Source organism: Zalophus californianus, chromosome 3 (genome assembly GCF_009762305.2).
Source record: "Zalophus californianus isolate mZalCal1 chromosome 3, mZalCal1.pri.v2, whole genome shotgun sequence".
Taxonomy (NCBI): Eukaryota; Metazoa; Chordata; class Mammalia; order Carnivora; family Otariidae; genus Zalophus; species Zalophus californianus.
The window spans coordinates 65818466-65838620 of record NC_045597.1 but is presented as its reverse complement, the minus strand read 5'-3'; the positions used below and the strand labels follow the sequence as shown (position 1 = coordinate 65838620).

Genomic DNA, 20155 nt, shown 5'->3' with positions numbered 1-20155 from the left:
AGAGTTTCTCAGCTTTCTCATCGATAAATGTTAAAATTGAGATAGAATTGGTGCTGAATCCTGCCTTATTCTGGAAATAGAACACCTATAATACATATAATACAAACAGTACAAATACTGGTACACATATACAAAGTGTCCAGGTATACTTGACAGAAATGTTCATAGCATTTTAAAAGGCCAAGAAGTAAAAATAACCCAAACAACAAGGATCAATCAACTGATGAATGGATTTCTGAAAATGTGATAAATCCATATAGTTGGTATTATTTTGTCCCCAAAATACTGCAACATGGATAAACCTCAGTGAAAGAATCCAGACATGAACATATATGATTCTATTTTTGTAAATTTTTTTAATGGCAAATAGAAAGTGGAGTGGTAGTTGCCTGTGGCTGTGGTTGGTAATTGGAATTGACTGTAAATGGGCATGGGTTTGTTTTTTTTAGGGTGATAGAAATGTTCTAATATTAGATTGTGATGATGGTTTTATAATTCTGTAAACATAAAATTCATTGAATTGTACATTTAAAATGAGTGAACTTCATGGTATATGTATTATATTTAAAGCAGTTTGAAAAATACCTCCTGGGTAGAGTGATTATTATAATTATTTATATTTATATGTATTTTATGTTTGGATAAATATTTATTGAACAAGAAGTACATATTTATTGGAAATATATCTTGAAGAGGTGACAGGGACTTTTTCCAATTCATACATTTCTAGATGATTATCATTTATTTCTAGAATGGGACAGAATTCAGCTTCAATTCTATTCTAATTTTAATATTTATAAATGTAAAGGCAGAGAAATTCTGTCCACATAAAATGAACTGATTTAGGTTATCACTCGTGATATTACCTTTGCTCCCAGCTCATGTTAAGCTCAATAGAATGACTCGGTGTAAAATAAAACTCCTGGTAAGTACAATATGTTGAAGACTAATGTGATGATAATATTCTAAGAGTTCCACATGAGGCTAGGTCTTCAATGTATGATATCATTACACTTTTCTTCCTTAAACTTTTTGCATATGGAAAGCATGAATTTGACCAAAGATCAATAACTGTGATGTTCTTAGTATAGTATAATTTTCCCCTCACAGAGCAAATAGTGGATCCTGGACAAATGCAGCATTTTAGAAACTGAGTAATAAATAGATAAAAGTAATTTCTTACTCATAGAGTTGGAGATACTTATGTAGGCTTTGTAAGTTTATATTTCCATATGAAATATTGAGTCTCTTCCTTAGCAAATTATATATATATATATATATATATATACCCTTAAAAAAACCAATCTATTAAAGTATGGAAAACAATTCCTTTAATATTTCTTACTAGCCTGATTTGGCTTTGTTCTAGCCAAGTTGATATTTTTTATATTATGTTATACAGAGGCTAATGGCTGGTTTAGTAAAATACCTCATCTTCTATACAATTAAAATGCATAATAAGGGGGTGGGGTAGAGTTTAAAACCAAACACCAAAATTCTTCTTATAGCAACTGCATTGCTTTAAGGAAATCTTGGTAAGCCACTTAGAGTCAGGGTGAGTCCCCAAGGACACAGGCAAATAAGAGAAAATAAATGAACACTTACAGCATTTTGTAATAGTACATTAGAAATGAGCAGACTGGCAGCAGGTGGAGTGGGGGATGTGGGGCAGTGAAAACTGAGAAGGTAGGAAAAACAACATGGTAGATTGACAGAGGACTCAGAAGAAAAAAGCTGCCTGATTCTGCATTTGAAGTTGTTTTTGCTATTGTGATGTAAGAAGCCTAAGTTCCCTGAATCCTTCAGTGTAGTTTTCAAAAAATTCTTTGTGTTCTGTTTTTGTTTTGTTTTGGTGAGAAATTTAGAAAAGAGGCTCCATACCCATCTTGTGTACATGGTCCAGAACAAGACAAATATATGAATAATGCTGAGAGAATCCATGAACTGAATTAGGGAAAGTAAAAGCCTAGACTGAGAGGTGTCCTTGAGACTGTAAAACCCTTGGGAATTTTTGGACATCTCGAAGACAGCATCAGATTTTCTCTAAGAGGTAAAGATGGAGCTCAAAGAAAATATAAATGCCCTTCAGTCAGAGATCAAGAATACACCCGAAGTTTGAACTTCTGTTTGAACTCTGCTTGTCTTTTTATATAAGAAACCTGTAAGTGGAATGTGAAAGAACCCCTTGATAAAACACCAAAGTGGTTATATTTTCAACATTATTAAAATGGTGGTTATATTTAAGTATCCCATGTAGACTTATAAAGGTTTTTCAAGTTCCATGTAATTGGGGGTTATAAGAATAAAGACTCTTAAGAAGGTATCTTTAGGGCTGGTTGGCTGTGATACTAGTTAGACACTAGCCCCTTCCCCTCTTGAGTATGTCACTTATTAGGGAAGCTAAGAAGAAAAATGTGTGATGACTTGCTGGTAAAATCCACTGAACACTAGGAATTCATTATTGGATATCCTGATTGTGTTGGAGGGATTCCCACTGCAGAACAGCTAACACTTTTCTGGCAATATCCAGGCAATTTCAGTGGAAAGATCTAGGTCTAGAAATCCCTTCTTCAGCACTCTCAGTTCTTGGAGTTGGCCCATCCCAGCCTGACTGCCCAAATAAACTGATGTTATAGCAAATAACCAGGAACACAATACTCAACAAAACACAGATTTGAATGCATAAGTTCATATAGAGTTCATAAACAAAGATGTTGTTCATGAAATTAAAAAAGAAAGAAAAACAAAAGCCTGCTAATTTTGTAACACTTTATAAAAATATACCAACGGTTACATTTTTATAGTTAAAACTTTTCAAGCAATTCTTTCCAGAAATTCTTTCTTCATCATCATTCAATCATATTTATTTTCTGAACAGTTTGTTTCTTAGTCTTTTTTTTTGTCAGTTTGGATTTCTAATTGAAGCTGTTTCTTTAAAAATAAAGTCTCTTTTCCTATAGCAACACAAACTTTAAAAAACACTCGTCCACCTAATATAGCTGTAAAGACTTGGTGCCATATGAAGATGAGAAATCAAATAAATTTGAATTTATTTTTTCTATAGGATCAGTCTGTTTGGAACAACTGGTATTGTTATTACCAACAAAGAAGTTATTGGCTTTAAAAAATCACATTCAGGACAGAAGTGGAACTTGAAAATACTTGTTTCTTTTTAAAAGAATCAGTTCTGTCATCCAAAAAAATTCTTTAATTTACATATAGACAAGTTCCTATGGTGTCAGATCACAGCATAGCTAAGCATCACTGAACTGTATTTAGTTGCAAGCCTTGCTTGTAACAGTGGGGTGCTCCCTATGCACTACCGAAGTGAAAGAAATTAAAATGCTAACAATACCCAGTTTTCAGCAGCCCACAGAAACTACATATGTATTAAGCCTACTCTCAGAGTCTATAAATTACTCCATCAGGATATATTAACTAAGGACTTTGGAATTTAACTCTTTCAGATGAAAACAGTTTCCATTAAATTTTCCAAAAAGTCAAATTTGGGGTCATAGTAGTATCAATTTTTTGAAGCCCAACTGTGTGGAAGGTCCTTGGCTGATCATTTTACCTCCCTCATTTTATTTCACCCCCCAATAAACCAATAAGGAGGCTATCGTCAGATGAAGAAATGGAAGCTCAGGAAGTTTAATATATTCCAAACAACACAGCAAACACCTAACAAAGCCAAGATTCCCAAAGATCGTTTTCAGAATTACTATTTTGTCAAAACTAATGTTTTGTTGAATAACTATTACTGTATGCTCAGTATGAATAGTTTCCATATATAATCTTTGAATTCCCCTTCTCTCCAAACCATACAGAATGAAGTTTGTTAACACTAAGTAACATGATCAAAATCTCATAACTGGTAAGTGGTAGAACTATAATTTAAAATGGAGTTTTTGGCTTTAAAACCTTAGCGTTTTTCTACTGGAACACAGTATCTTAAGGTTGGTTATCCAGTTCCCAAAAGGTAACATACTTTGGAAGAATCTGAAACATCCTAGGACAGAGAAAATTTTGCCAAGACTACAAATTTGCTGGTTTCTTTGATTTGGCTCTAAAAATAAATATATACTAGAATCATGGACTATCAAATGAATTTGTGTTTGAATCCTAGCAGTCTTACCTACTGCCTACATAAATTTGGGCAATTTCCTCTCAGTGCTTCAGTTCTCTCTTTTGTATAATTCAGGTAACAAGAGCTACTTCATAAGATGACACTGGGGATCAAATAAGATAATGTATGCAGTGCTCTGTACCTCACAAAAGGCAGCCGATTGGAGTAGTCAAGAGCACAGACCTTAAAACCAGCTGCCTGTGTTCATATTCTCAATCTGCCACTGATCGCCTCTGTGATCTTGGGCAAATTTGCTTTACCTATCTGCGCCACTGTTTCCTCACGGTAAAACAAGGTAATGATAATAACTACTTCATGAGTCAGTCTGTGTAAAATGCTTAGGATAAAAATTGTTTCCATTAAATCAAATGTGCCTGGCACATTGTAAGTACTACTTAAGAGGTTGTTAAATTTCAAAAATACACTTTGAACATAGCAGATGCTGAATAAATGGTAGCTATTTTACTTTGCAATCACTTGGGTGATTTTAAAATGATATATGCATATATATTTCTACTGGTATTTAAATTTTTTATCTTTGGAGAAAATTCCTCCATTGCCATTAAAATAACATGTAAAACTGAATCTGCAGCCCAGAATGGTTAGTCCTAGAGCTATCCTAATAGGTTCCCTGAAGTTTGGGAGCGGGGAGGGGAGGTGGAGCGAGAGGAGGATGTTAGGGTGTCTTTCAGATTTGGGGTTAAGCAACTGGACATGCCTCTAGATGCTATTTACTGAGATGGAGACACTGGAGGTGATTGTACATATGGGAAAAGCAGGGAGAAAGAGAACTAACAATTGTTTAGTATCTCCCAGGTACGAGCATTATACTGGGGCACTTTGTGTCCATATTACCTCATTTTACTCTCAGAAACACCCTATGGGTATTACTCTCTCTGTTTCACAGATCTGTGAAAATCTCTGAAGATGTGTGTTACTCCAGAGAGGCAAGCGAGTTCAACTTGTCAAATAAAAGTTTTTTGCATAAGGTGGTAAGAATTTGTTTTAGTTCCTGCTCCCTCCCCTACCCTTTTTTCTTTTTTTTAAAAGATTTTATTTATTTATTTGACAGAGACACAGCGAGATACGGAACACAAGCAGGGGAAGTGGGAGAGGGAGAAGCAGGTTTCCCGCTGAGCAGGGAGCCCGATGTGGGGCTCGATCCCAGGACCCTGGGATCATGACCTGAGCCGAAGGCAGACGCTTAACGACTGAGCCACCCAGGCACCTCTCCCTCCCCTACCCTTAAGTTCTGAATGTTCATATTGGTGTGTTAACACAGCCACCACTTTCAACCCAAAGTGACACTTTCCTATTCCCTGTAGTCCTTTAATACCTCCATGGACAAAGAATCTTTTGAGATGCCAGGGAGGCTCTGAAAGTTCAGTTATAACTTGGAAATCTGTAATAGATAGATTACTCTGCCCAGAAATGTCATGGGAGTTGTTGTCTTTCTCCAATACTTACATTAGGCACAGACATACTATCATAGAGCTAAAATTCAGTATAACAATATTGCCCATTAACCTAGTAATGTTGTCTCTATCGATTTCACCACTGATATAAGGTAATTGGTTCCAACTGGAAGCAAATCAAAGTATATACGTTTCTATTCCAATCTTCTGAATAATGCATGCCATCTGTATTACCTCAAACTTGGGGAACAAAATGCATTAAGCAGAACCTCAAATGGTTAAAAGAATTTGTCTTTTTAAGGGTGGTATTTCTGAACTCTCTAACAACAACAAAAAAGTTCTGAATCATAGAATCCATGAAGTTTTCAACCAAAACCACCACCAAAGCAAATTTCCCATGTTTTTCAAATTTACCATAATGCAAATATTGGAGGGAACAATATTAAAATGTGGATACAAGCACTTTCATGTGGTTCCACCTAATAGATTATCAAGAGCATAGTTCATAAATCTCAAGGAACATTAACTACCATAGTTATTTTTAAAATTCCTGCATTCTTTAAAAGCCCTCTCTTTATTCTAATGGAAAGCCAAAACTGAAAACTTACTAAACTTTACTATTTATGGTTATTACTTACTTTTCATATTACAACATTCCTATAATCAAGCTATACTAATTACAGCAGATATATTTACAGTTGATATTTTTGCTCTTTGGTTTTAAGATCAACTCTTGTCATCATGAATATCAATGATAAAAATATTTTATGCTTGTGTGATGCTACACAGTTGTCAGCAGGCTTGGGCAGATACTATGTTGTGCAATCCCTATGACCCTTCATTTTAGGTGGGCATTTATTATCACTCCAACCTTCACACCAAACGTGGGCAAATATGACTCATGTATTATGGAAGAAGAAACAGAGGTTCAGTGAGGTGACCTGTCCTGGAGGGGCTTGGCTAACCTCAGATCTCCTGGGTCATAACCGAGTGCAATGTATTCATTGTATCTCTGTTAAACAACCTGTCCAGTAGTGAGTCCATCATGGAACAAAACAGGCATTCCAATATCACACTCAGAACGAAGCACTGCTGTTGGATAGGGACATACCTCAGGATGTAGAATCCCTACTGCCTCTCTCCTCTCTGGCTCGTTCTGAGCTCCAGCCCCTCTCAGGCAGCCTCCACACTACAGGGAAGAGAAAGCTCCCAGCCTTGGCCAGGTGGAAGCCGTAGGGGCCACGAGTGTGGGCCCTTCCCTCTACCAAGCTCACCCATCACAGGGGTTGCTTGGCACCTGCGAAGGACCCCCCAGCCTGCTGCCTCTCAGCTGCTAACCCAAAACCAGTAGAAGAAAGCAGAGCATCACGTGCAATAGGAAGATTTTTTTTTTTAAATGAGATCTTTGTGGGACTTCTGGGTGGCTCAGTTGGTTAAATGGCTGCCTCTGGCTTAGGTCGTGATCCCACAGTCCTGGGATCGAGTCCCGAGTTGGGCTCCCTGCTCAGCGGGGAGTCTACTTCTCCCTCTGCCCCTCACTCCTGCTTGGGCACTCTCTCTCTGACAAATAAATAAATAATTTTTTAAAAAAAATGAGATTTTGTTCATAGAGAATTTAAAAATTAGTATCTTACTCCATGGATCTTTTTGATGATATGAAGTTATTTTTCCAACTTCTGGCAGTAACTGTCCTCTTTATTAAATTTCTGTTGGTGATAATGAATGTGGTGGAAACGCAGGATTGGCAAGACCAGGGCTTTGCGTTCTTTAATGTGCACACACATCCTCTGAATACTTTGAAAAATACAGATTCATCTTCAGTAGGTCTGGGGTGGGGCCTGAGATTCCCTATTTCTGGCAAGCCTCCATAGGATGCCAATGTTGCCGGCATCTGCAGACCAAATTTGGAGTAGCATGGAACCAAATCACTTCAAACAGTCCTTCCATCCCCCAGGATCTATGAGAAGAGGAAAATCTAAAGATTATTATTTTTCCTCAAAGCAACAACCAAAAAAATCTAGCTGATTTTATTTTTCCTTTATTAATTTTTCTGTGGAAGTATGTGAATGAAACAGAATCTGTTTTCCTAGTGTCTTGGGAATAAGTCAGGTGTTGGGTTGAGTAGGCATTTCTCCCTCTCTTCGATCCCTGGTGCCACAGAGAAATGCTGAGCTGCTCCCTGTTGGTTCACCCCCTTCTCAGAATTTTCCTGTCTAGTCTTCTCTGCCTCTGCCTGATTTTTTCCCCTCTAAAGATTTAGGGTTCTTATGGACCGGAGACAGATTATAGCAGGAATGTCACAGTTGTTTTAGCTTGTGCAGTTGGTTGCATTCTTTTGAAATTAGCCTGAAATTAGATCACTGCTCAAGAGAGCCATAAAAATAATATCAGCACACAATATCTTACTCTAAATTATTTGGCTGCTTTGGGTCAGCCCAATCCAAATGCTACAGCCTTGTTTTTATTTTTAACTTTTAACTTATTTTTAACTTTAACTCAGAAAAAGATGTAAGAATAGTGGTCTCACGTACCCATCAGCCAGCTTTCCCCAAGGATAACATCTTACAAAACCATCATACAGTATTAAAAACAGGAAATCTATACCAGCACAATACAGTTAACTACAAGACTTACTCGGATTTCACCAGTTTTTACATGTGCTCTTTTCTGGAGGGCAGGGGAGTATACAGGACCATGAAATTATATAGATTCATGTAACCACCACCACAATCTGATTGTTAAAGTCTGGTGTCCCTCAGGATTCAGCCCTGAGCCTTATTCAGTTCTCATTCTTCACACTGGCCCCAAACCTTCTCATCCATAATTGTGACATTAACTATCTTTTGTATTTGGATAATTCCCAAACTGATAACTCTAATCTCTCTCTTGAGCTCTGTTCCTGACCATTTCACTCCCCATTTCTGGATACCCACTGAATATTTTATCTGCACTTCTCACTTCAGCATATTCAGAATTGCACCAGTATTCCTTCATTTTTAAACAAGTCTGTCTATGGGGGTGTGGCACCCCGTAGCCCCAGCCAGAATGCCCAGGGATCATCCTAGATGTATCCATCAGCCATATCTCACCTCCACAGAATAAAAACAGCTGACACTCCTCTGGCAGGTACCGTGCACCACACACTCAGTGTAAATTAGCTCATTTCATCCTGAGAGCAATCCTAAGCATTGTCTGAAATGGCTCCAAGTTCCCGGAAGCCTAAAACTTAAACAGTTTTAGGATCCCTTTTGACGAAGAAGAACAGAAAAAATACAAATGTCAGGAAATCTTGCAGTATGTTACAACATGGATGAACCTTGAAGAAAGACATTGTGCTAAGTGAACGAAGCCAGTCACAAAAGGACAAATACTGCATGATTCCACATTTTTGAGATACTTGAAATAGTTAAACTCCTAGACTGAGAGGCTAGAGTGGTGGTTACCAGGGGCTGGCAGCAGAGGGAGATGGGGAGTTGCTAATCAATGGATAAAAAGTTTGAATTACACAAGATGAGTAAGTTCTAGAGATCTGCTTTGCAACATAGTGCAATAGTTAAGAACACTGTATTGCAAACTTACATTTTTTTGAGGATAGATCTCATGTTAAGTGTTCTTATCACAAGAAAATTAAGTAAAATAAAATAAAATAAAATAAAATTACAAATATCAAAATTAGTACTTACAAAAATAAATACTTGGATGGGCACAAGTGATGGGTCCTGAAAATTGACCTTCATTAGTCTCAGGACACATCCGCCCTCAAGGCAGGTACTATTCTTACTTCTGTCTTACTATGAGACAACTGAGGCACAGAAAGTTTGCATACTTAACTTGACCAGGGTCAAGTTCCAGAACAAACTATGCTTTCTACACTCTCTGCTTTCTAGATCTATCTCAAATGCCGTAACTGCCCTCAAGAGGAAACTTGTCCTCTCCCTCCACCAAAATGATTGCACTCCTCTCCCCACCATCAGCCCCACCGGGGCCACCACGACCACCCTTGCCTTGGGCACCTCCCTTGAAGTCTCTGGACTTCCTCATTATTTTGAAGCGAATCTTATATTTCTCTCCCCATTCCATCTTCCTGCCAGGATAGGAATTCTGGTTCAGCAATTTCAAAGAAACAGTCAAATATCTGAGTACCTATTATGTACGAAGCACTGACACCATTTCTGATTCTCAGTTTCCAGCTGAAATTTTGAGCACAGCTGAGTTCTTTTTTTTTTTAAGATTTTATTTATTTATTTATTTGAGAGAGCAACAATGAGAGACAGAGAGAGAGCACATGAGAGGGGGGAGGGTCAGAGGGAGAAGCAGACTCCCCCCCTGAGCAGGGAGCCCGATGCGGGACTCGATCCCGGGACTCCAGGATCATGACCTGAGCCGAAGGCAGTTGCTTAGCCGACTGAGCCACCCAGGCGCCCCAAGCACAGCTGAGTTCTGAAAATATATTAATTGTAAAAGGCTGGAAGCCTATGTGCACTTTTTTTGTGGTTTTAAAATAGTGTAATTTGAGCTCCTCTTAGAGCAGGGCGTCTGAGAACAAATGCGGAGGTAGATGTCTGTGTTTTGTCAGCCTTGTTAGTTACACAGGCAAAGGAGAGACAGAATTTCTGCTTGCCTGGTGACACCTTCTCACTCACCAGTGTGATGGTATAGGCTCAACCTAAAGAATTTTTGGTTCAAACATAACAATAGACACATTCATTAAAATTACTTTTATTAAGCTTTAAAAAAATAATACATTCTCTGAATAAGTATGAATAAGCATTTACCTCAGCAAATTTACAGTCCATAACTTATTTGTGTATTCCCTGTTCTTGCTGCAACATGCTTGAAGTCTAAATATTACAAACAAGAAAAGGATTCAAGGCATGTATATGACTATTCATAAACTCTAAAATGATCATGGCTACAAAATTTTAAAGCTCATTGTTTTTCTTTCAAGGAAATGATCAGTTTAAGATATTTTAAACATGTCAACAAAAAAATCGTGTTTCTTTGGTTGCTTCCTATCTCCCTTCCATTTTACCCACATAAGTCAGGAACTTCATTAGCTGCCGGGGATGCAGGAATTAACCACACAGGCATGTGCTCTCCCCCACTGGGCTCACATGAGCTTCCAAATAAACAAAAACCAATCCAGAAAGCTTTTGAGGAAGAAGGGTCATCCAAAACAAAACAGAGAGAATTTCAGCATTCAGGTCATGTTTATCAATCACTGAAATAGAATATGACTTCCCCACAATCTCCATGATTCCCAGCCAAGACATTTTTATTCCTCCTAACTTTAAAAAAATTGCCAATAAGGAAGTTATTTCTAATATGTCATTTCTATGCCTTTCCTAATAGAGTTGCAAGCTAAGGTGTTAGAACCTAAAACATCTTGTCAACTTAATCAGTTGGTTACTGTGTGTGTCAAATTCAATATTTAGAGAAGTCAAGCTATCTATATATTTAGATGTGTGTTTTATGTTTTCCAATAGATTTTTACTAAAGTGAAAATTTAAAATCCTAATGTATCAAACCATAAGTTTCTTGAGCATAAATATAATGTTTCAAAAAAATAAATTGCAGGGTTTTTTCTCCAAATACTTCCATTTTTCTCTAAACTAAATCAGCTATTGATTTGCCACCAAGGTCATCGTCCCATCCTTTTTTCTTCCAAGTGTCAACATCTTGTTCATGTCACTGTTTATTAAGACTTTAAATAGCAAAAGGCTCAGACAGAATTAAAAAAAATATTAATTCATTTAGTCACTTAAAATCTAGTGCAGAAACTGTAGTAGGAAAAAAACAGAATTATTAGGAGTATTGCAATGGAGAGTTTATCTGACATTCTAGTTTGATACTCCTCAGGATAACTGGTATCACAGTATTAGCAGACACCTGAGTTAAATGACAAATACCAATTTGTCTCCAAATCTCGGTATGATTTCACCATTGCTTTTTTTGGGTTAACTCTGGGTTTTCATTTGCATTTAGAACCATAACTTATCCCAGCTGTGAAGACTGCCTGGACTCTGGTTTGGAATGTTTCCCATCCCAGGCATTACCCTCTTAGAAAATACTCTTTTCCCAGACTTGGAAATACATAAGGATCTGGGTTGCCATGCTCGACTTCAGGGTGACCCTAACACGACTTTGTGTCCTCTTACTATCTTTACTCCTAAAAGTAAAGCAAAAATCAGAGGATTCAGTTCTCAGGAATTGTCCCTCTCGTCTGGCAAACGGGAAATTTTCCCTCTCCTTTCTATTACCGGTTTCCCATATTCCTCTCTCACACTCACTCAGTAATGCACCAGATATCCACGGAGCCCTTAGTGTGTGCAAGGCAGACAACCCAGCACTGCAGGAAGCACTGAGACATGGAGCCAGGGCTGACTCCATCCCCTTGCCTTCTGAGGATGTTGAAGGCCTGGTAAGAGGATGGGACAGACATCCAGCCCTTAAACAACAAAGTGGTCCCTTAAATGCTTTTTCAAAGGAGGGATATAGTGCATAAGTAAAATAATAGTGATTAATAATTATCATAAAGTTTATGCCTTTACTCACAAGTAATCCTCCCTGGGCAAGTCGCCCACAATTTCCTTCTAGAATTGAAGCATGCATTCGCAGAAAGAAGGTGGGGCCACTGCTGGTGCTGGGCCTGGCATGGGGGCAGGAAGAAGCAGGGAGTGAAAAGACTCTTTCATTCCTCTGGCAAAGGCAGCCTTGCAGCTGGGGCCACGGTCTGCTCCACTAAGCCTCGGCCTCCTGAGAGATAGATGTGTTCCTCTCGGGATCCAAGTCTTAGCCACCAGCCGCGGGTAGCAGCCCAGAGATGGGGAGGACAGTTAAACGACCCATTTAATTTTACAAAACGTGTGTAAACGTTTTATTTTTCCCTCCCAATCAAGAATAGCCACTGAATTTAAACTTTTACCTGTAATCCCTCTGCCTTAGAATTAGGATGGTGAATTTCTGATTAACGTGGGCACGTTGTTGTGTCCTTACCCCATTGGCTTCATCTGTAAAACCAGAAGGTGGTAACAGATGTTCCTAAGGTTCCTCCCAAATCAAAACAAATATGATGTTTAAGTCAAGAGAATTTCAGGTGACTCGCACTTGACTGTTAAGGAAAAGGATATAAAAACAAAAAAGTATTTGCCTATTTTCGCCTTTTTCTATCATTTTAGATTACTTATTGTAACTTAGCGACTCCACTTTGTGTTTACTATTCCTCCACTAACATCTCTGGCTTAAAACAAGCAAAAATGTAAAGGTTTCTATTACAATCCAAAATTCTAAACATAGACGCGCGCACATGCCCGGGACGCAGCATGGAAATGAGAGCCCAGCTGAAACGCAACTCCGTGGTTCCCAAACCAGCCGGCATTAGAATCGCCTTGCTAATATGGTAGGGAAAACGAGCCCAAGAGTTAATGGTTTTAAGAAGTTCTAAGTAAGACTGACGCTGTTGGTCCAGGACCACACTTTGAAAAAAACCACTGCTTTTTAGCAGAATTCCCTTGGAGACCTATCCCCAGCTTTTTTTTTTTTTAATTTTTTATTGTTATGTTAATCACCATACATTACATCATTAGTTCTTGATGTAGTGTTCCATGATTCATTGTTTGTGCATAACACCCAGTGCTCCACGCAGAACGTGCCCTCTTTAATACCCATCACCAGGCTAACCCATCCCCCCACCCGCCTCCCCTCTAGAACCCTCAGTTTGTTTTTCAGAGTCCATCGTCTCTCATGGTTCGTCTCCCCCTCCGACTTACTCCCCTTCATTCTTCCCCTCCTGCTATCTTCTTCTTTTCCTTTTGTCTTAACATATGTTGCATTATTTGTTTCAGAAGTACAGATCTGTGATTCAACAGTCTTGCACAATTCACAGCTCTCACCATAGCACATACCCTACCCAATGTCTATCACCCAACCACCCCATCCCTCCCACCCCCCACCACTCCAGCAATATCCCCAGCTTTGATTCTCTTCAAATCCCTTCAAGTCAGAATGGGCCTCAGGCAATGGCTTCTCCCCTCTGCTGTTTGTCGACTGTCAGCAAGTCCTGATGATAATGGCGTTTTTCTTCATGTCAAAGCACTTCCCACCTATTCCTAACCGATTGCCCACCGATTTCTCTGTTCCCTTGACGGGATTTCAAGCCCCGGTAAAGCTTGCATTTTAATACCTAGCATGACCTTTTCCTTTTGTTTGGTTTTATTTTGGCAGCAGATTAAGAAGTATCTCTCGAGCATATCCCCTTTTAATCCCTCGGCCACTGTGGTCCAAAACTCTGCCAAAAGTTCCATTTTGCCCAGAACACAAAATAAATGGAAGAATGCGAGGCCAGTCAAGTCAGGGTATTGAGGCCGAAAGTTGGCAGTGCGTTCAGCTAACATGCATAGAGGGGCAGTATGGAGTCTGTTGTACCAAGTTCTCATCTTTGCAGGATGTGATCCTAAGATTGTGGAAGGAAGGATTCTTCCGTTTAAAATTTTTATTTTGTGGTATTTAGTAGATAGTCTTTAGTAACAGAGAAACAGCTTTATACCCCTAATCACAGGAAATACTTTTCAATTAATCCTTCTTTATAATCAGTGTGTTCTCAGGTCCCTATCTCCAAAGAAGGGTCTCGAGAATAAATGATGCTGGAAGTCTATGGTATAGCAATAAAGAGGAAGAAGGGGTGTTTATTTGTATGAAATAAAAACCATAATTTCTTAAGGTACTTATATGACTTAATTTCTTAAAAGGCTGATACCTTATGCTAGAGGTATAGTTACATACCCTGTTCTCTTTTTATCTGCCAATAGGAGGAATCAAGCCTCATCTCTTGTTAGAGCCTGATATCCAGCATTTCAACAAAACAAAACAATCATAGAGGCTTATTTAGCAGCCCTCTTTTTTTTTTTAAAGTAAACTCTACCCTCAACGTGGGGCTCAAACTCATAACCCTGAGATCAAGGGTCACATGCCTTTTTTTTTTTTTTAAAGATGAGACCTGTATTTTTTTTAAAGATTTTATCTGACAGAGTGAGAGACAGTGAGAGAGGGAACACAAGCAGGGGGAGTGGGAGAGGGAGAAGCAGGCTTCCCTCAGAGCAGGGAGTCCGATGTGGGGCTCGATCCCAGGACCCTGGGACCATGACCTGAGCTGAAGGCAGTTGCTTACAAACTGAGCCACCCAGGTGCCCCAGGGTCACCTGTCTTATTAGCTGAGCCAGCCAGGCGCTCCACTAGTGGCCCTCTTTCAAGCTGATAAAGCAAGTTCCACTCTTCTGTTACCTGTCCCTCCTTCCCACTTCCCTTCCTGCTCAGACAGAGAGTCTTGGCACTTGGCAGGAAGAGGAATGAGTCAGGGGGAGGCCAGTGGGAACAGATGAAGCAGAGGGGCTGCTGCTGGTGGTGATTGCATGGGGGAAGAGATTTCGCCCCAGTACTAAAAAGATCCAAGTTGCTCTTGTAGACAAGCTTGCTGAAGCCAGCCACTCATCCCAGCCTTTCCCAGTTCAGCCAACCAATGGCCCTCCCAGGTACTAAGGCATCTCTTTTCCATTCATGGCCATTATGACTAATTTTAAAAATTACATGTATGTTTTTAGTATGTGCTGTATGTGTGTGTGTGTGTGTGTGTGTAAGGGTGAGAATAAGGCTTACTATGCTTCAGGCTTCACTATTCTAGCCATTGCCCTCCATCTCAAGAATTCCAAACTTCTTTTCATCTAATGCTTCTGAATTAGAACGTTCTGCTAAATTTAATCTATTCAATAGAACTTCAAACTTCCCTTTAAAATGGCTTCAATATATGAAATAATTTTTTTTGAAAGCTACTCACTCAATGACATCTTTGACTACTTCCTATTTCCAGAAACACCTATCATATTTTACTAAAGAGATCCCAATGTCACACAAAACTTATCAACACAATGCCTTGACTCCCGTGGCTGTGTCATGAATTATTACTGTGGGCAGAAGGTATTGTATTACTCCATGATTTTTATCAGTATACATTGGCGGTGACTTAAACACTTCCTTTTTCTAGATGACTTATATTTTTTTCGTCTTTAATTAGACTGAGGTACTGGAGTGGCCATTGGTTTTGTAAGTGAATATTGTCAGTTCTACTGCTATTCATGATGCAAAGATGGATACTTGCTAATTATTTACTCTGGCCAGGGGCATTATTTACTTATAGAGCTGGTAATGTTTTACGACTCTTGTGAACTGGTCTACATCCATGGTTTTGCTCTTGTTCTAAATTTTGCTTTCCATTTCATTGTAACCTTGAGCTAATACAGATATTTTTGTTTTTAGCTTTTCACTAGGTATTCAGATCAGGAAGATAACAGATCTCCGGCTTGAACTCTGAAAGCAGAAGTCCTTGAGAAGCCTTTAAGGATTGGATCCTTTCAAGGCTGAAATTGCTGTTCTCATCAGCTTGGTAAATCTAGATTAGACTTTTTGTGATTTGTGATATAGTTGTATATACTTACTGTGGAGTTGCTGAGACAATAAAGGTTAATGATTGCTGCCCCCCCCATGGGGGCCCAGGGAAGTGGCCTGGGGAGAGACCCCCCCATGATATGCCTGCCAGAGGGGCCCGGGGAAGTGCCTGGGGAGAGAAAATCTGTCAAGTCCTTGCCTTGACTTTGCTTCTCATGAAGACAACAGCATTCTCCAGAAGCACTCCTTCCCCCCAAGATTAAGTGAGTCCCACCACCAGTAAGCGCAGACATGCTCAGGTTTCTAGAGAGAGGCTACTCGGTGACTGACCTAATTCAACCAGCGGGAGACCCTGGCACAGCAGGCAACCAGGGGAAGAGCTTGGTACGCCCTTTTGAAAGGCAGTCAGATCAGTATAAACCAGAACATACTTTCTGAATAGAAAAATGCTATTAGTCATGAAAATGACTTCACCCCTCATACTGTCATCTCAAGTCTATGAATAAGTATGTGATAATATTAATAAAGATGATGATGATGGCTAATTCCTATGCATCTAGGGATCCACATTGTTTGCAGAGCAAAGTTACGTTCCAGAGACAGAATCAGCAGCCACAAATTTATTATAAAGTGTTTACATTCTTTGTTTTTATTCACTGAAGAACATTAAAGAGATATGATTCATAATCTGGGGCAACACCTTTTAAAAGCCCCTTCCTCCACTCTCCGATTTTCCTGTATGCTCTGGGCTCTCTCCTGCCTGTATCAATGCTCTAACACTGTCCCTCCAGGCTCCGTCTGTTTTACACTGAACTCTTCTTCTTCTTTCTTGCTCTTTTTTTTTTTTTAAGATTTTTTATTTATTTGAGAGAGAGAGAGCCATTTGAGCTTCAGAGAGGATTATTAATATTCCCACGGGCATGTTGTCTAAAAGTGGAAAAGTCCAGTTCTGAATTCAAATCTTTATTCCTCCAGCATCTACACATCTGCCACATCTGTCACTATGCTGTTATCCTAAATAATTAATTCAAGGGAAACAAGTCATTTGTACACAACATTTAGATTAGATATGGGCCAAAGTGTGAAGGCACAAAAATATGATTAGGTAAATTATTATCCAGCAACTTAATATTAATAGACTTGTGTGGCTACTGAAACATTATACAATAGATTGATAAAAAGTTTGGTATACATAAATGATCATAATCATTTAAAATTAAGCATACAGAATTAAAAATCATAAAAGTCATGAAGATTGCAAGATATGTCTATTAAGGTGAAGGGAAAGCGGTCATGTGTTTCTCTAAGATTAAACTTCAAATGACTTCTTCTCGTCCTTTGGAAGATTGTCATTCCTGATGTCCTGATTCTGTTGACTACAGACTTAACGAGCTCAGAGTCAAGCTGAGAAAGCTAATCTCCCATATCTGGTAGATCGAGACATTTCATATTTTTTCAGCTTCTTACCTATCCTGTTTCTACCCAAATAGTGAAATAACCTAGAACAAAGCCAGCCAAACCTCTGCTCTCCTCCCTGCAGGGGGCACTGTGGGCCTGTCTAAATGGAAGACCAGCAGCCACCCGCCCAGGCCAAGTGGTCAACAGGGCAGTTTAGCTTAACTGCTCAGCCTACAGTCAGGACTGTTCCTCTAATACCCAGCACTGAATGTTCTCTATTCTCCCTTTCCCTGCTCCCCCAGACCACTTGGCTAGTCGTCCAAGGATCAAAGAGCTGCTGCATATGAAGTGTGACTTGGGGAGATTTTGTGCGTCAACTCTCGAAGCCTTGCTCCTAAGGGAATTGTAGACCCTACGCTGAGGGGAATTTGACAGGGAAGATAGATTTGAAGCCAGGCTCTCTCGGCAGCTCAAAGTCGCCTTTCTGCTGGTGGGAAGGCTGCCTTTCTGAGGGCCTGGATCCTCACAGGGAAATAATCTATTTTTTTTCTTTTAAATAATCATTCTGGTGATTATCACTTTCATGGAAGAGCGGAGTTTGAAAAAGAGACTGACCAGAGCATATAAAATAGTCCTGCTGTGCTCACAGGTCAATTCAGGCATGCTCTCTAAAGAAGTACCTCTTTATTCTAGAGGTGCGTGTGGATTCTCTCTTACTAGACAAATGGCGTGAAAGGTCAGGATTCAACAATTCTACCATTCTCTTTGGCAGGTTTATTTTAAATTGAGTTGTTTTCTTTTATGGTTCAACATAGGAGGCCTCACTTTGCTCCAAATGCTCAGACTCTTGAGTTCCCAGAAGGTAAGGCATTCTGTGTCTGGGCAAGAGCTTGTGGTTGCTGACATGTGATTCATCCAGCCGTAGAGCTTAGGCTGCTTCCATATCTTGACTATTGTAAAAAAAAATGCTGCAAGGAACATAAGGGTGCATATATCTTTTTGAATTGGTGTTTTTGTTTTCTTCAGACTAATACTCAGAAGTGGAATTGCTGCATCACATGATAGTTCTATTTTTAATCTTTTGAGGAACCTCCATACTGTTTTCCACAGTGGCTGCGCCAATTTCTATTCCCACCAACAGTGCACGAGATCCCTTTTCTCCACATCCTCGCCAACACTTATTTCTTGTCTTTTTGATGAGAGCCATTCTAACAGGTGTGAGGTCATCTCTCACTGTGGTTTTGATTAGCATTTTCCTGATGACTAGGGATGTTGAGCACCTTTTCACATACCTGTTGGCCATTTGTATGTCTTCTTAGTAAAAATATCTATTCAGATCTTCTGATTTTTTTAAAAGATTTTATTTATTTATTTGACAGAGAGAGCGAGCGAGTACAAGCAGGGTGAGCAGCAGAGGGAGAAGCAGGCTCTCTGCTGAGCAGGGAGTCCGATGAGGGGCTCGATCCCAGGACCCTGGGATCATGACCTGAGCCGAAGGCAGACACTTAATTGAGCCACCCAGGCACCCCCCTTCTGCTGATTTTTAATCATATATATATATATATATATATATATATATATATATATATATTTTGCTATTGAGTTGCAGGAGTTCTTTATATATTTTGGATATTAACTCCTCATATATGATTTAAAGATATTTTCTCCCATTTGATAGGTTGCTTTTTCATCTTATCGATGGTTTCCTTTGCTGTACAGAAGCTTTTTAGTTTGATGTAGTCCCACATGTTTATTTTTGCTTTTGTTGCCTTTGCTTTTGGTGTCAAATAATTGTGAATGCTCTGAATGCCCCTGAAGTATACACTTAAAAATAATTAAGATGGTAAACTTTATGGTTTGCCTGTTTTATCACAATAAAAGGAAAAAAACCCCACAAAACTAAGATCAACTTTGTGTCTTCCTATAGATCAGCTTGCCACTTAAAACCTAAAATGCCCTTCCTGATATTTGTTCCTAACCAATGCCCTTGCCTCTGTCTTGAACTCTACACAGCCACCCGGACCCTGCTTGTGCCAGAATCACACTTGAGCCCATTGCTGCCTGACCTCTTCAACTGGCTTTACCCAGCTCCCTGGAATGTCACCTTGCCTGAGATTTGCACATTCCATTTATGCCCTTAACTGTCCCTCCGCCTGTGACTGGGAGATTGTATATCATGCTTTACTCTCTCCCTCTAGCTTAGATTCTTTCCTGGAGGGGCTCAACTTTGCTGCTCTGCTTGTCTGAGGGCTGACAGAACAGATGTATGTGCCACATACTTCCTCTGCCTTATTACTGTCCCCAGATCCCAGTACACATGTGTTACGTCTGTGAAGGCAGGCTGGAGGCACTGCTTGAAACAGCATTCTCTTCTTCTTCTTTTTTTAAGATTTATTTACTCGAGAGCGAGAGCGAGAGCAAACGTGAGAGCAAGAGAGAGCACAGGCAGGGGCAGAGGGAGGGAAAAGCAGGCTCCCCGCTGAGCAGGGAGTCCGGCCCCCCGGGGCTCGATTCCAGGACCCCTGGATCATGACCTGAGTAGAAGGCAGACACTTAACCGACTGAGCCACCCAGGCGCCCCGCATTCTCTTCTTTTTCATAGATTCAGACTTTTGTGGAAAAATTGATACTTATGATTTGTGAGGAAGTTATGTATTGACCACATTCATCTATATCAAATGCTAATCAAAAATCTCAGCTCACTTATGATGAAGAACATTACATGATACATATTGGTTGGAAATAACTACATTCTCCTCCTGGTGACATCTCTCTGTTT

The 20155-nt window shown here is 39.5% G+C and overlaps 1 protein-coding gene and 1 long non-coding RNA gene across 5 annotated transcripts in view; one reads left to right on the top strand and one right to left on the bottom strand.

Moving 5' to 3' along the window:
* SPART (spartin) overlaps positions 1-20155 on the bottom strand; it is a 90396-nt gene that overhangs the window by 38272 nt on the left and 31969 nt on the right. The gene's annotated exons all lie outside the window — the stretch shown is intronic.
* Positions 1-20155, top strand: part of LOC113920892 — a 35400-nt gene that overhangs the window by 9584 nt on the left and 5661 nt on the right. For 2 of the 4 annotated variants that reach the window (XR_003519415.1, XR_003519418.1), the window contains one exon: positions 15850-15976. This is a non-coding gene — a long non-coding RNA (uncharacterized LOC113920892). Of the gene's footprint in view, positions 1-3827; positions 3875-4201; positions 4422-5033; positions 5120-15849; positions 15977-20155 lie in introns of those variants that run through there. The other 2 variants (XR_003519417.1, XR_003519416.1) reach the window with 2 other exon arrangements.